General features: G+C 49.4%; 1 protein-coding gene across 1 annotated transcript in view; it reads left to right on the forward strand.

The window, feature by feature from the left end:
• The first annotated feature begins 1551 nt into the window (after positions 1-1551).
• Sema5b (semaphorin 5B) overlaps positions 1552-13823 on the forward strand; it is a 122899-nt gene continuing 110627 nt past the window's right edge. The window contains exon 1 of the mRNA XM_021209378.2: positions 1552-1845. The gene's annotated coding sequence lies outside the window, so the exon portion shown is untranslated. The remainder of the gene's footprint in view (positions 1846-13823) is intronic.

The raw sequence follows: 13823 nt of genomic DNA on the forward strand, positions 1-13823 counted from the left end.
AGGTCCAGAGACTCTAGAAACTGGCTTCTACTCTCCAGACCTCTTGGTCTGTGTAGCGTGCACTGCTTCTTCAGAGCTGACCTCCCGGCTTAGATGTGTCTGAGCTCAGAAAAACGCTTTCTCCCCATCCCCATCTTTGCATCTCTCTTTGGGCCCAGAATAGGTTTTATCTTTGTGAGTTCTTCTTTATGCAGCGCATTATGAGCTTCAGCATTTTTCTGTTGCCCTAGAAAGGCTATCTCTCTGAGGTCTGGTACTGTTTCCCTTTTCACAGCATCTCATAAAGGGCTTTCTTAGAGCACACCCTTTCTGTTCCACCACCCTGGGGGTACTGGGAGGGAGCACCCAGGGATTCCTACTGCCTGCATCCTGGGACTCCTACCATCTCCATCCTTCTGCTTTTTCCGAGGTTCCATTTTGTAACACGAAGTGCTTCACCTGCAGTCGGTTCTAATTCTCCAAAGCATTCCAGAGAGTCTCTTAACGTTTTTATTCCCCTAAAGTATTATTTGGCGGTTCTCTCTTAGAAGCACACTTCTCTTGTTTGAATTGTTCAGGTCCTTTGTCTTTCCCACTCTTTCACTTCTTAGCTCACCTTATTTTATAATTAAAGTACCTCCTCTGTTCAGCAGAGGGCTCCCTTTCCATCCGTGCTTGTAGCCCTAGCATCTAGGATTTGAAAGCTTGCGCTCCTCGACTTTCTCTGTCGACTTCTAGCCACCAGAAACACTAGATCACTTAACTTGGAAACAATCCCGCCTAGCTTGGCGTGGCTGCGCTAAGGGTCCCTCTGCTGCGGAGATTACTCCGTCCCTCTAGGATCGAACATCCTTTGGATACTCTCCCAGTGTTCCTGAAGCTATTTCACTCCCTGGATCCCCTGCTGGTTCTTCATACGAGGTTCGGTAGGGTGCACATCACTAAGGTCAGTTTACAGCCGAGGGAACTGAGACTTGGAGAGGTTCACCCAAGATCCTGTAGCTTGTGAGGTTAACTAGCAACCGGTCAGCTCTGGCTTTTCGGTTCAGCCCAGCAGCGTAACATCTCGCTGTTGCTGGAGTTTATTACAATCTCCCGGGTTTAGTACGCGGTCCTTTTCTCATTCATATTTCAAATCCACAGGCAGAAAAATGTTTCTCCATAGCTAAAGGTGCTGGGGTATTGGGGACCCCAGGGCGTGTGTTGGGGGGAGAGCTTTCTCAGGCTCCAAGTTGGGGTTGGTTTGAGATGGGGTGGCAGAGCACGGTAAGGTAAGACCTAGCAAAAGATGGCAAAGGCTAGAGACCTAGGACAGAGGCAGCTTCTGTCCACCCATCCCCATAGCTAGGGGCCAGAGTTCTGCTAGGGGGCGAAATAGGGATGCAGGGCGCCCCCTCGCGCTCTCGCGCTCTCCCGCTCTCCTCGGGGCTGGCGGGTGAAGCGCCAGCAGTCGCAGGTCCTCTCCATCCCCCTCCTCCTTTTCTCTCCCGCTCCCCTCCTTCTCCTCTGGCTCCCAACTCCTCCCCCACGCCTCCCCCCCACCCCTCCGCCTGCTTCCTCACTCTCCTCCTCCCGGCTCGCTCGGGCGCGCGGGGTCTGGAGCTAGTTGGAGCGCGGGGGTTGGTGCTGGAGCCCAGCTCCGCCGAGCCCGGAGGGTCGGCTGCGCATCCAGCGGCTGTTGGAGCAGCCGGAGCGCAGCGGGCCCGACAGGAGTCGGAGACTGCGACGGAGCGCTGAGCCCGGAGCCTTGCTGTTCGGCCGCCCCATTCCCAGACCGGCCACCAGCCCTCGGGTTCGTCGCTGTGGTCCGCACCGCCCGGAGTCCAGGGCCGCGGGGAGCCCGGCACCTGCGCGTGCTGCCGGGAGGTGAGTCCGGGAGCTTCCGGAGCTTTCCCCCTCGCCGGCTGGGGCTGTGAGTTACAAACTTCAGCAACTCGGATGGGTAGAGGGGTGGCAGTCCGGGGGCGCTGGTAAGTTGGAGGCAGGTTGGGGAGGCTTTAGGGGGCTGGAGCGCGGGTCCCGGGGCTTCAATGCTGTCTGAGGCCACCTCGGCTGGGGCGCCACCGGTGCTGCTGCGTTCCTGACACCCGCCCGCTCTGGCTTCTGGCTCCACTGGGCTGCGATCAGCGCGTCTGGGCTGCAGCCGCGGCGGAGACCAGATCTCGGGCCTGGAGTAGGGGGACCGACCAGGGAAAGGCTGGGGGAGCGAGGGGGCAAAGGAACGGAGACTGGGCCGAGATGGAGGATCAGCAGAGGGCGGGCGGGGAAACCTGGCAGAGGGAGAGTGCGGGCGGCGAGGCGCGTGGGAACGCGTGGCCGGCCCAGAGTGTGAAATCTCCCGCGCAGGGACGTCCCCATGCCGCCGCCACCAACCCGGCCCTCGCCTGATTCTTCCCAGACCCCTCCACCCCCTAGGATACTCCAGCCTTAACTGGGCCCTTCGGAGCCCACACTCTGTCCTTTAAGGCCCTAGATGGAGCAGCCCGGGGCCCCTTGCTCCCGCCTCAGCCAGTGAAGCGGGTGCGGCGGCGGGAACCTGGGACTAAAGGGGCGATTTCCTGATTTATTTTTCTCATGGTAATTTGTCTTTGTGATTGGGGCTGCCCATTCACTTTCCGCTCACGTCGTGCGGGAGATCCAGCGCGGAGGGAGGGAGGGGGGGGTTGCGCTTGGGCACAACGAGGGATGCGAACTGGAAAGGGGATCCGGGGACCCGAGCCGGGCGGGAGCGGAGACAGAAGTAGCAGCAGGACCCGCGGAGAAAAAGCGAAGGTGGAGAGGATCGGCCGAACGATGTGGGCTCCGTTGCGGACCTCAAACTTTAAAGAACCAGACGACCACCTGAAGCGCCGATCTCACCCCTTCTGGTTGCTTTACCCGGGCCTGGTTCTGAAGCGTTTCGCCCCACTGCGCCAGACATGAGTAGGCTCTGAGTTTGGATCTAGAGCGGTGGCCTCGGGACTTTGTCCCCAGGCCTGCGATACTCTTCTGGCTTTTGATAACTGAAGAAGAGCCTGCAGAGCGCATCTGGTCAGCCCACCTTAGTGGGCCATGCGTTCTTGGTCAGCCAAATAGGACTGGGGTATTCTGAGTTTGACGTGTTTAGAACCTACCTACACGATCCTGCCTTCACTGGCCCCCAACTCTGATCTTTTTTCTCCACCCTTTTGTAAATTCAATCTCCTTCCACCCATCTCAGCTCTCCCATTGCCTACCCGCATCGTGTACCGACTTGCACCTCATTCTGCAGTGCTCTGTTCAACCTCTCTACCTACCCACCATCTTTTAGTCCACCCCCTTCCAGTCTTCCTTACCCTCCTTGCCTTTTTTTCTTGGCATTTACAAGTGGCTTCTTGTCTTTCCTGAGTCCACGACCTTGAGGAAGGGGCAGAGGAGAATTCGCGCTTTAGAGTGGGACTTCACCAGTAAGAGGGTATGTGGGAGGGTGAGAATAAGAGGCTTGGAAATAAAACACCCTGTCGCTAATCTAGCTTCTTCCCGGTGCAGAGGAAAGAAGGGTTAAAACGAGATCAGAGTGGTGTGTGTGTGTGTGTGTGTGTGTGTGTGTGTGTGTGTGTGTGAGATCTGTGAGCAGCAAGAACCTTCTGACTTTCTGGGCATTAGAGAGGACCCTCTAGGAGTAAAGGCCACCTGGACTATGGCAAATCAAGAAAGGTATGTGTACCAGGTGTGTGTGTGTGTGTGTGTGTGTGTGTGTGTGTGTCTGTCTGTCTGTCTGTCTGTCTGTGTCCTTCCGTCAGTCCTTTCTGCCGATCACCACCTATCGTCACCAGTTTAGGAAGGAATGGCAGATCTCCTATCTCTACCTCTCCACCAATGTGAACCTCAAGCATCACCTATGGTGTGCAACAGTCAGTGTTAGGTGCTGATGAAAAATAATGTTGAGGTTTGGGGCAGAATTCCTGCCCAGTGAGGCTTGGTGCCTGGCGGGAGGCTCAGGCTTTCCTAAGATTGGCTTGGTGAGTTTGATGGAACAGGGCTGGGGCCTTTCCTCACCAGCTGCCTGTTTATAAGGAGGATCCTGCAGCCTGAGGGCCTGAGAGGGAGAGTTCCCTAATGACAGGGTCAGACTAGAAAGGCAGGGAGCCTGAGAGGCCGATTGATTGATTACACCTTGACATTGGGATAGGATCAACCCTGGCTCGGAAGTCCTTCCTTCCATTGTTCTTTGGTTTATTTGGGTAGGCTTAAAGTTTTGTTTTGTTTTTAGATTTATTTGTTTTACTTTATTTATATGAATGTTTTGCCTTCATGCATGTATGTGTACCATGTGTGGGCCTGTTGGATCCCCTGGAACTAGGACCGTGGAGGGTTGAGAGCCACCATGAGAGTGAATCCAGGCTCTCTGTAAGAGCAACAAGTGCCTCTAACCACTGAGCTGTCTCTCCATCATGGCATATCCTCCCCTGACCCTTCGAGACAAGGTCTCATTCAGTAGCCTAGGCTGACCTCAGACTCGACACTCCCCCTGCCTCAGTCTCTTGGGTGTTGGGATTACAGGTATGGGTCACCATGACTGGCCTCATCAGTCAGCTCTTCTCCAGGTTAGAGGTGGAGGAGGGCTCAGAGACTGTTGTTGTTGAGGAGATCACAAACTTAGACTCTACAGAAAGAAAGGCAGGCAACAATGTGATGATCGGGGAGGCAATTAGACTGGATGGGTCTAAGGACAACTGGATGTTGAAAGCCAAACTATCCAGATGAAATGGTCCAAACAAATCAAACTTATGGCTTTTAATTATCTGACTCACTATATCTACAGGCTTAAAAAAAAAAGTTAAGGTTCTAAGACATGAGTATATCTGCTCTGGAGGTGCAGGCATGCTATTATGTTTCTCCGTACCTCGGGGAGCCACTGGAGTATTCCCCAGCCCTGCCCTACATCCATCATGGACCTCAGCTTCCTCTCATCCCAGGGCCTAGTCCCAGTCTTCTGAGAGATGATAATGCTTAGGTCACCCGCTGACACAAGGTTCCAGTTATGGAGCTGGAGCTAGAACTCAAGCCCCCTACCTCAGTGGAATCTAGTGTAGAATCTAATGTAAACTAGTTTTATACTTACATAGGGGGGAAAAAAATCTATGACTTTCTCAGCCCCCCCCCCCATATGAAAAAACGTTCAGAAGTCGGATGAGGGAAGACTGGGAGTTCTTTAGGAGTCCCAAGGAGTATCTAGAGAGCCTCGAGCCCGGTCCCCAGAAGAAGCAGGGGAGGGGTGCTAGTCATTTATAGGAAAGCCAACCTAAGGGAGATGGAGAGATGGCTGTTCTTCCAGAAGACCCAAGTTTAATTCCCAGCATTCACATGGTAGCTCAAAACCAACTATAACTCTAGTTCCAGGGGATCTGACCAATATGCATGCAGGGAAAACACTAATGCACATTAAATAAATGAATACATACATACATACATACATACATGCATGTATACATTTTTTTTTTTAAAGTCAACCTAACGGAGCTGAAGGTTGCTGAGTGGAGTGTGTGAACTTGGAAAAAAGATGGTATTGGGTCTAGTTTTTCTGATCATTGACCATAACACTCTTATCCTTGGTGTTGGTTGCCCTTCTATATTGCGGGGGCTCAAATAGATACTATAGTCAGCCAAGTCATTGCTTCCACTGAGGTCTGAGGTGATAGAAGATGCAAGATCGGAGTTCCTGATCAGACGTGCACACCTGATCTTGTCATACCGCCTCAAAGGACCCCAGGGCTAAATTCTAAAACCCGCCACTCATGTCCCAGAAGTGCCTCATGATCCTCAAATGTTGGCTTGGTGATTGTCTGAGCACACGGTAGAGGAGACCAACAGAGGCAATGCATTTGTGTGTTTCCTAATTACTGACCACCTCCTCTGTGCCAGGCTCTGTGCTAGGGGCCGTAGACACAATAGCAAAGAAGACTTGCCTTTGGTCGCCCTTGGGGGCGTGAGTCAGCATTTCCAGGGGAATACAATTGCCAGCATTGCCGCCACGTCCGTGATAGGATGTACGGTGTCTGTGTTTTTCTCCTGTACGTTTGTCTAGGTGACCTGACATCTAATGTCAACTTGTCCAAGAGGTCTGGGAGTTTGGGCTGAGAAGTCTAGGGTTCTACTTCACCGCAAGTCCCCTCCAGTGACTTCAGACTTTTAACTTGTCAAATGTGGCTGAACTCCCTTCTTCCTGGGGTATAGACAAAGGCAAACCCAGACATTTGGAGACAACGACTATCAGAAGGGAGTATTGGTTGGTCATTTATGCTTCAGTTTGGATGCTAGTGGTCCTGGCAATATCCTTTGTCTTACCAGTCACCAGATCAGTGCCTCCATTTCTCTAGGACATGCGGGGTGACTATACGCACTGTGGTTACTTCTGTAGAAGGCGTTTGCTTTAAAATCATAGCTTTGCATTTGAGTTCAGTCATCACTAGGCTGGTCTTACCTTTCTGACCATGCTTAACTAACTTTGTTCTATAGGCACGACACGATCCCAAAGCAAGTGTCTCGGCTAACACAGTTTCTTCGAATTGACGGAGCAGAGCTCTTCCTTTGTAGCTTATATGGGTAACACCTAGAGTTTTGGAGGCGTAAGGCTACCCTTTCCAAACCTCCCTCCTCTCAGCTTTGGTTTGGTGACATCTGCTGAGCTGAGGATCTTTGTATGTGTCATTTCCACATCTGACAGATGTCCCCCAAGGGTTCTGTCTGAGGAAACCTTCCTTGCACCAGCTTGCATCCTAGAAAGAGGCAGCTAGAGAAATTCCAAGTGGAGGCAGAGTTCTTTAAGGAAATGGAGAGAAGGGAGCTGTGTGTCCTGTGACTCTGCCATGCCCTTCCCTTCTGCTCTGGTGGTTTTGCCTTCCTAAGCTCAGAGATATAAGCCAGACCTTGCAGAACACATGCTTTAATCTCGACAGGAGCAAGGGACTTATCGATAAGAAGTTATTAGGGTTGGTGACTTGAAAGTGTATGTGTGTGTGTGTGTGTGGGGGGAGAAGATGATAATTTTCTGTTCAGTTTGCCACTTGGCATCCTGGAGAAGGGAGGAGGGACCCTGAGCCAGCAACAGCTTGGCAGTATTTGACCTTGAACTTGAGTCCCAACAGTTGGCCCTCGTCCTACTCTCCCAATTCTGTTTGGCCTGAAACTGGAGAGTAGTGAGGACCCTACCTGGTCTTCCCAGAGTTTATGGAAGGCTTCAGTGCTGCCTGTTCTGAGTCTCGCCATGAAGCTGCCTCACCGATCTGTCTTTAATAAGAACGCCTTCATCGGACTCACACATAGAACTTGTTTGAATTTGAAGCCCTGCTGATATTATCAGACTATCTTTGCATTTGAACCAGCAACCTCATGGCTGGCTCGCGTCTTTTTTGTGATGGGAAAGGTTCGTTCTTGGAGGACGGCTAGTAACCATCTGTTCTACCCATCCCCAGAGGATCAAATTAGAAGAGCTAGGTTTCAAGTATCGAGGAAGTTGAGTTAGCAACGAGGGAGCTCTCTGACATGTCTGTAAAACTATCAGATTCCTTACCTACAAAAAGGAGGGTGACCCTCAAGGCCATCTTTGGCACTTGAGTCACCAATATTTAATAGAGACTTCAGTGGTCTTCTTGCCTCCCAAGGGTCATGAATTGACTCTGGTTGTGGATTCTTTGCGAGGGGGGCGGGGGAAGAAGGTTTAATTTTAGGCCAGTTCTAACCACCACCATCACCGCCACCACCACCACCATCACCACCACCACCCTGTTAGTAACTCACATAACTGCCAGTTTCTGCATTCTCAGAAAGCAAGCACAAGTCTCCTTTTAACCTCAGCCTAAGCCAAAAGTCCCATGAGTATGCATGGGTGCTAGGCATGGTGTGTGTGTGTGTGTGTGTGTGTGTGTGTTGAACACAGGCGTAGTATATTGCACAGCTATGCACAATGGTTTGAGCACTAGATTATTTGTAGATTCTTCCTCCCCTAGCTCTGATACAAGCTAGCCTAGGGAACAGCTTCAAGGTAACTGTGGGGTGGCAGCTGAGGTCCAGTCCATCTGGTCTACTTGAACCAGAGCCTCCTCCTTACAGTTGTAGTGACTATCCGGAGGTCCCTTCAGGATCCCAGCTGCAAGGATAACAAAAGAGCCACAGTTGGCTCTTAATTATTCAGGGATGGATGGATCCTGTATGCAGAGCACCCAACCAGAGGCCCCTTCCTCTTCTTTTGCTGTCTTCAGTAACCCTATACCTGGGGTGAGAAGCTGGCAGATCTTATCATTTAATGCCAACTTTTGTTTCTAGCAGCCTGCCCCTTCTCTTTCTCCAAGGCACCTCAAGGAAACAAGGAAGCCTCTCAGAGGCCTCATCCACCTACAACAGACGACTTTCAGGGACCACACATTGCTCTGTTGACTGGCCGGAGGACGATTTTGTCCAAAAGCAGGCCAGAAGAGGAAAATACCATTGGGTCCTGCTTCTGCATCCAAGTTCTCGTGGATGTCCCAGAGTCCTGCCGGCTTCTCTTCCCTCTACACTTTGTAAAGCTTGTAGTTTGTTTATGGAGTTGGTTGGTATCCTGGATCTCATCAGGAACCCATTGCCATGCCGCAGCAACATCATTGAGCAAAAACCTCCAACAGGTCAACACCTGATGAACACCTCTGCTAATGTCCCCCAAGGCTGGGGGTAATTTTCTTGCAAAAGGCAGGTGTCTTGGGTTGTAGCTTCAGAGAAGGTGGGTGTTCTGAGTCCAGTGGAGAGAAGGCTGCATACCACTGCATACTGGAAGCAGTGGCTTGGTCCAGGCCAATGCTGAATCCACTGGTGTGTGTGTGTGTGTGTGTGTGTGGTGTGTAGACATATATATGACAAGGACTAGGAAGATGGCTAAGTGAGTAAGACTGCTTACAAGACTGACAACCTGAGTTCAGTCCCCAGAATCCATATTAAAATCCAGTGGCTGTGAGGTATATCTTTAATCGCTGTGCTCTTACTGCAAGATGGGAGGTAGAGGGGGGAGAATCACCTGGAAGTTCATGGGCCAGCTAGCTTGCGGTATGCTATGCGGTGGTAGACACTGAGCAGCAGCTCCTAAAAATTGTCCTCTGACCTCTGCATACACGCTAGAGCATATGAATGCCTACACTCACATATATACACATGGTAAAGTAAAATATATAAGGGCATGGTAGCATACGCCTTTAACCCCAACAGAAGGAAGGCAGAAGCGGGTGGATCTCTGAGCCCAAGGGTAGCCTGTCACCTATTTACATAACCAATTACAGACAGACCAAGGCTATATGTCTCAAAAAACAAAACAGAAACTTGGATACTATATGCATTTGACCATGTATTTGAATATGATAATTACACACAACTGTCCTATCCTAGACTTCAACTGAGTTAGAATTCCTGAAGATAGAGGCTGTGTATGTATGTGTGTGTGTCCCATATGCAGCCCTGGTTGGGAGCCACTGACCTAAATCTTTCCTAGATTCCCCCTGGCCTTATGCCAATGGCATACAGCATCTCTCAGCTCTCTCCCAAATGGTCTGCTCCCTTTCCACCAGAACCAGCTCTGGCATTCAGATCATAACCACTGCTGATGTTCCTGTATTCTGAATTTAATGACCTTTTATTACAAACTGACTATGGGAGCTCTTCCTAATATAATTTTGGGGGCATTTGTTCTTAAAAAGTGTTTATAAAAATGATGCATCTATTCACCATGTTGGCATATTTTCTTGCAGAGAGGTATGTAGTCAGTCGTGCTCAGACGTCTGCACTATTTTGCATCAGCTCTTTTCACTTAACATATTGTGATAATTTCCCCATGTCTTAAGTGTTTTTATAAAATGGACTTCTTAATGGATGCCTGTATTCCATCATTCGGATGCACTATAATTTATTTAGCAAACGCTCTGCGGTTGGACATGTAGACTGTAAGCCATTTTTCACCATTATAAATAACGCTGCAGTGAGCATCCTCGCACATAAATCTTTGTGCTATTGATGATTATTTCCTCCGAAAAGATTTCCTGGAGTGGAATCTTTATGCTTCTTTTTAACATGGTCCATTAAGACCATTTCTGACTGATTTCCTATAGCAATAATAGGCTCTTGAATTCAGAGCTGAAAATGTTTTTCCATGAACGCTGAAGCTGTGGATGACTGCTTTGCCTTCCCTGACATGGGATCAAAATCCTTTGACCAATAGACTGTCGTAGGCTCACCCCCCAGATCAATATCATACAATGCTGCCTTGGCCCTTAGAGAACACTCAGTGTCTTCTACCTCTGACCTTTCACATTCTCAGTCTTTTGTTCTTCTACCTTAACCCTTGAACTCTTTGCACTCCAGGCCCTGAAGGGCTTATTCTGTAATAACCACTATTATTTATCATGGTTCCTGTGTACCGAGTAGTGTGCTAAACATTTTAAATGCATTGTCCTTTTCCATGCTTATATGCCTTATGTACAGAAATTTATTTTTATCTCCACTTTCTACACGAGGAACTTGAAACCTTGGAAGATAAAACAATTTGCTCAAGGTTACACAGCCAACACGCTGGGATTTAAACCCAGCATCTTCATGCTTAACGACTGCATATTACACTTCTTCAGTTTTAAAAGTAACTTTTGGCTTGTGATCTCAACAGCCAATGTTCCACCAGCATCCTCTGGGTATGTATACATTGGGCCGCTGTCTAGCAGAAGAGGAGAAGCTGCTCACACATGACTATCAGGAGAAATGTGTTAGACATTATTCTATCCTTTATTCACTTACGTGTTCTTGAGACAGTCTCACTATCTCAGGCTGACCTTGAACTACAGATCCTCTTGCCTCCCAAGTGCTAGCCTTGCTGGTGTATATCCCTACCTCCTTCCTTTTTACTTCCTTGATTATGTCCTTCCCACACTCCCCAAATACTGAGATAGCAAACACTCCTTTCATCCTCATCAAAACTGCCAAGATCCCAGCATGCCTTGCAGCTGATCAGGTTCAAATATGACACATCTCTGTTACAACTTCCCCAGCAAGTTGGGAGAACTGGGCTGCCACTTTCACTGGGTGGATTATGAAGCTATCAGGGAGGCATGCTTTGGTATTTCAGGGGGTCGATAGCCTGATTTTGTTGAAAGTCAAATATTGCTTTCAACTATAAGATTGGGTATATGCTTGCATTCTTAGACCTATAGCTCATCATTGCTGAGAAGGATGAGAATCCATTGATAACCAAGATAACCTGTCTCTTCCGATTGCGTTCTACTATGACCAAGAACCAGGTGGGAATGTGACAGAGTGTTCAGACGCAAGAGAACACGTCGGCTGTTTTCAATGTCTGAAGAAAGAAATGACACGTTGAGAGACCTTTCTTAGGTTATAGGAAGTCTGATTTGGGGAAGAACGAGCTTATGATTGGAGATTCCAAAAGGGGAGCCGCTTTGTGGCAAGTGAGCTCCCAGGAAAATGAAGCTTCCCATTTTTATCCATGATTTGGTTAAGACTGGAGTAATCGAGCTTATCAAATTTGTTGATGACAGGGCCATAATGGGCAGCTTCTATAAAAGACAGAATAAAGATTCAAAAATGATCTCAACAGACTGGAATGCTGGGTTTAAACGAACAGAACGGAATTTAACAGGGGCAGATGGAAAGTCACATTTAGATCACAGAAATTAATTACTGAAGCTCTTGAGGGGGCTGGGAGTAGGGGGCAGACCTGATTTGGTTGAGAGCACGAGAAAAAGATCTGAGGGGTTTGATGCTACAAGGACTTCATAGGGACCCCGCAAGGTGATGGGGTTGCTCAAAATAACACCATCTTAAATAGCACAAAGAGATTCAAGAGTCAGTATGTACTCTTCCCTGGTCATCTGGACTCAAGGAGCCATTGACCAACCTAAGGCTGGTCAGTGGAAGGTGCTTGGCGCAGGGAGAGGACTGGGATACACAGCTATGGAAGCACCAGAGAAAAGAGCTACTATGTTCAGAGAGCGGGGACATGGCTGCAGTCATGGTCGTGGTGGCTGACTACAGAAGCAACAGGGTGCCCACCAGAAGAGAATACGGAGCTCTTCAACCTGGGGGAAACAGAGGACTCTAGAATGGAAAGTCCCAGAGGTTGGAAATTTCAGAAGACACTGGATAGGTTCAGTGAAGTAACTCTCTCTTCAGTCATCCCTACCGGGGAACTCCTGTCCTGGAGACAGATGATGGTCTGGCCCAGGGTGGAGCATTTGGTTCCCTTCTGCTCCTGGAAGGCAATAGTTCTCAAGCTGAGTTCCCTGGTCAGCAGCTGCAACAGTTGTACCATCTTGAGCTTGTCGGGACTGGTCCAGCATTCGAGTGCCACCTGGCACTTACTATATCAGCCGTTTCTGGCACCTAGATCTTTAACTCTCCAGAACAGTATGCATCTTGCTGGACTTGGAGGTCCTTTGGACCATGCTCCATGGTTCCTCCTGTGGCTGGATGCTCTCCCTTACTGAGCCCCCTTCCCAACCCCGTTCCGCATGATGAAGGAATGTGGGTTTAATGGAAGATGACAGGATGCAGTCAGCTTCCCACTACTGTAACACCTGAGGGAATCATCTTACGAAGACAAAAAAAGGTTTGTCCTGCCTCACTGTGGCTGAGGTTTCGAACCTACAGCAAGGCAGTATATATTGGCAGCTGAGTAAGACAAAACCACTCACCTCACAACCAGGACACAGAAAGGAAAGAGGAAGAGGTCAGAATTCCATAGTCCCTTTCATGGACACACCCACACTGACCTTAGCTCCATCCTTTAAAGATTCACTCACTTTTCAGTAGTACTGTGCTGATGAACAAGACTTTTCCCACATAGGCCGAAAGGACTGGTGTCCACAAAACATCCCAAAAGCAAGTTCTCAGCACAAGGGAGATTTATTTGCCCCAGAGGGACAAAGGGAAGGGAGTAAGAGACAAAGATAGGAGATGGGGGGGCGGTATGGGGGGAGGGAAAGGAAACAGGGAGGGGAGGTAGGGATTTTTTGCTCTGAAGGTACGAATGACTGCCTCTGGATAAAGTGGAGACAGATGTTCCCCATAGACAAATAGCAGTTTATAAGCAGAAAAAGGGAACTGGTGTTAAAATGAGTTGGTTAATTTTAATTGGGCATGTTAATTGGGCAGGCCAAAAGGCAGCTTTTGATTGCTGGACTTCGATACTTTGATAGCTGGAACTTGATGGTCAGCCTCAGCAGGAGGAGGTGGCCAAGGGAGTAGACATTGGTGGCTAGCTTTGGGAATGTAATTTAACAGTTTAGCAAGGCAGAGGGAATGGGGGAAGGGCAAGGCCAGGCAGAGCCATGGTTGCCACACTGGGGCCTGCTAAGGTTCTTCCTGGACCTCTTGGGAGCACTGCAGATCCAAACTCTTTCTGTGGCTCGTGTGGATGCTCACCATTAAAATTCAATCGTGCTGGGAGGGTTCTCCCCAGTGGCATTGTAATTGCCTGTTCCTGTACGATGTGTTTATAGAAAGATAAAGAAATATAAGAATGTGTTCTATGGGGGTGTGGTGAGGTACGGGGTAGAGGGGGTGCCTCAGCGGGCCCATGCCAAGGCAAGCCTTCTCCCTGAGGGACCAGGCGCACGATGGTATAGTATAGTATAGAATTTATTCAGGGCATGGGGAGGGGGGCTAAGAGGGTAGTAGAGGTAGAGAAAGTCAGAGAGAAGGAGAGAGTAGAGAAGTAGAGGCCATGAGCACGTGGATAGCGAGGGGGCAAGGGAATGGGAAGGGAAGAGCCCAAGAGGGCAAGAGAGAAGCAAGAATAGGAGAGAGAGGAGGGGGCAAGCAGCCCCTTTTATAGTGGGCCAGGCCTACCTGGCTGT

This window comes from Mus pahari, chromosome 12, assembly GCF_900095145.1.
Source record: "Mus pahari chromosome 12, PAHARI_EIJ_v1.1, whole genome shotgun sequence".
NCBI lineage: Eukaryota > Metazoa > Chordata > Mammalia > Rodentia > Muridae > Mus > Mus pahari.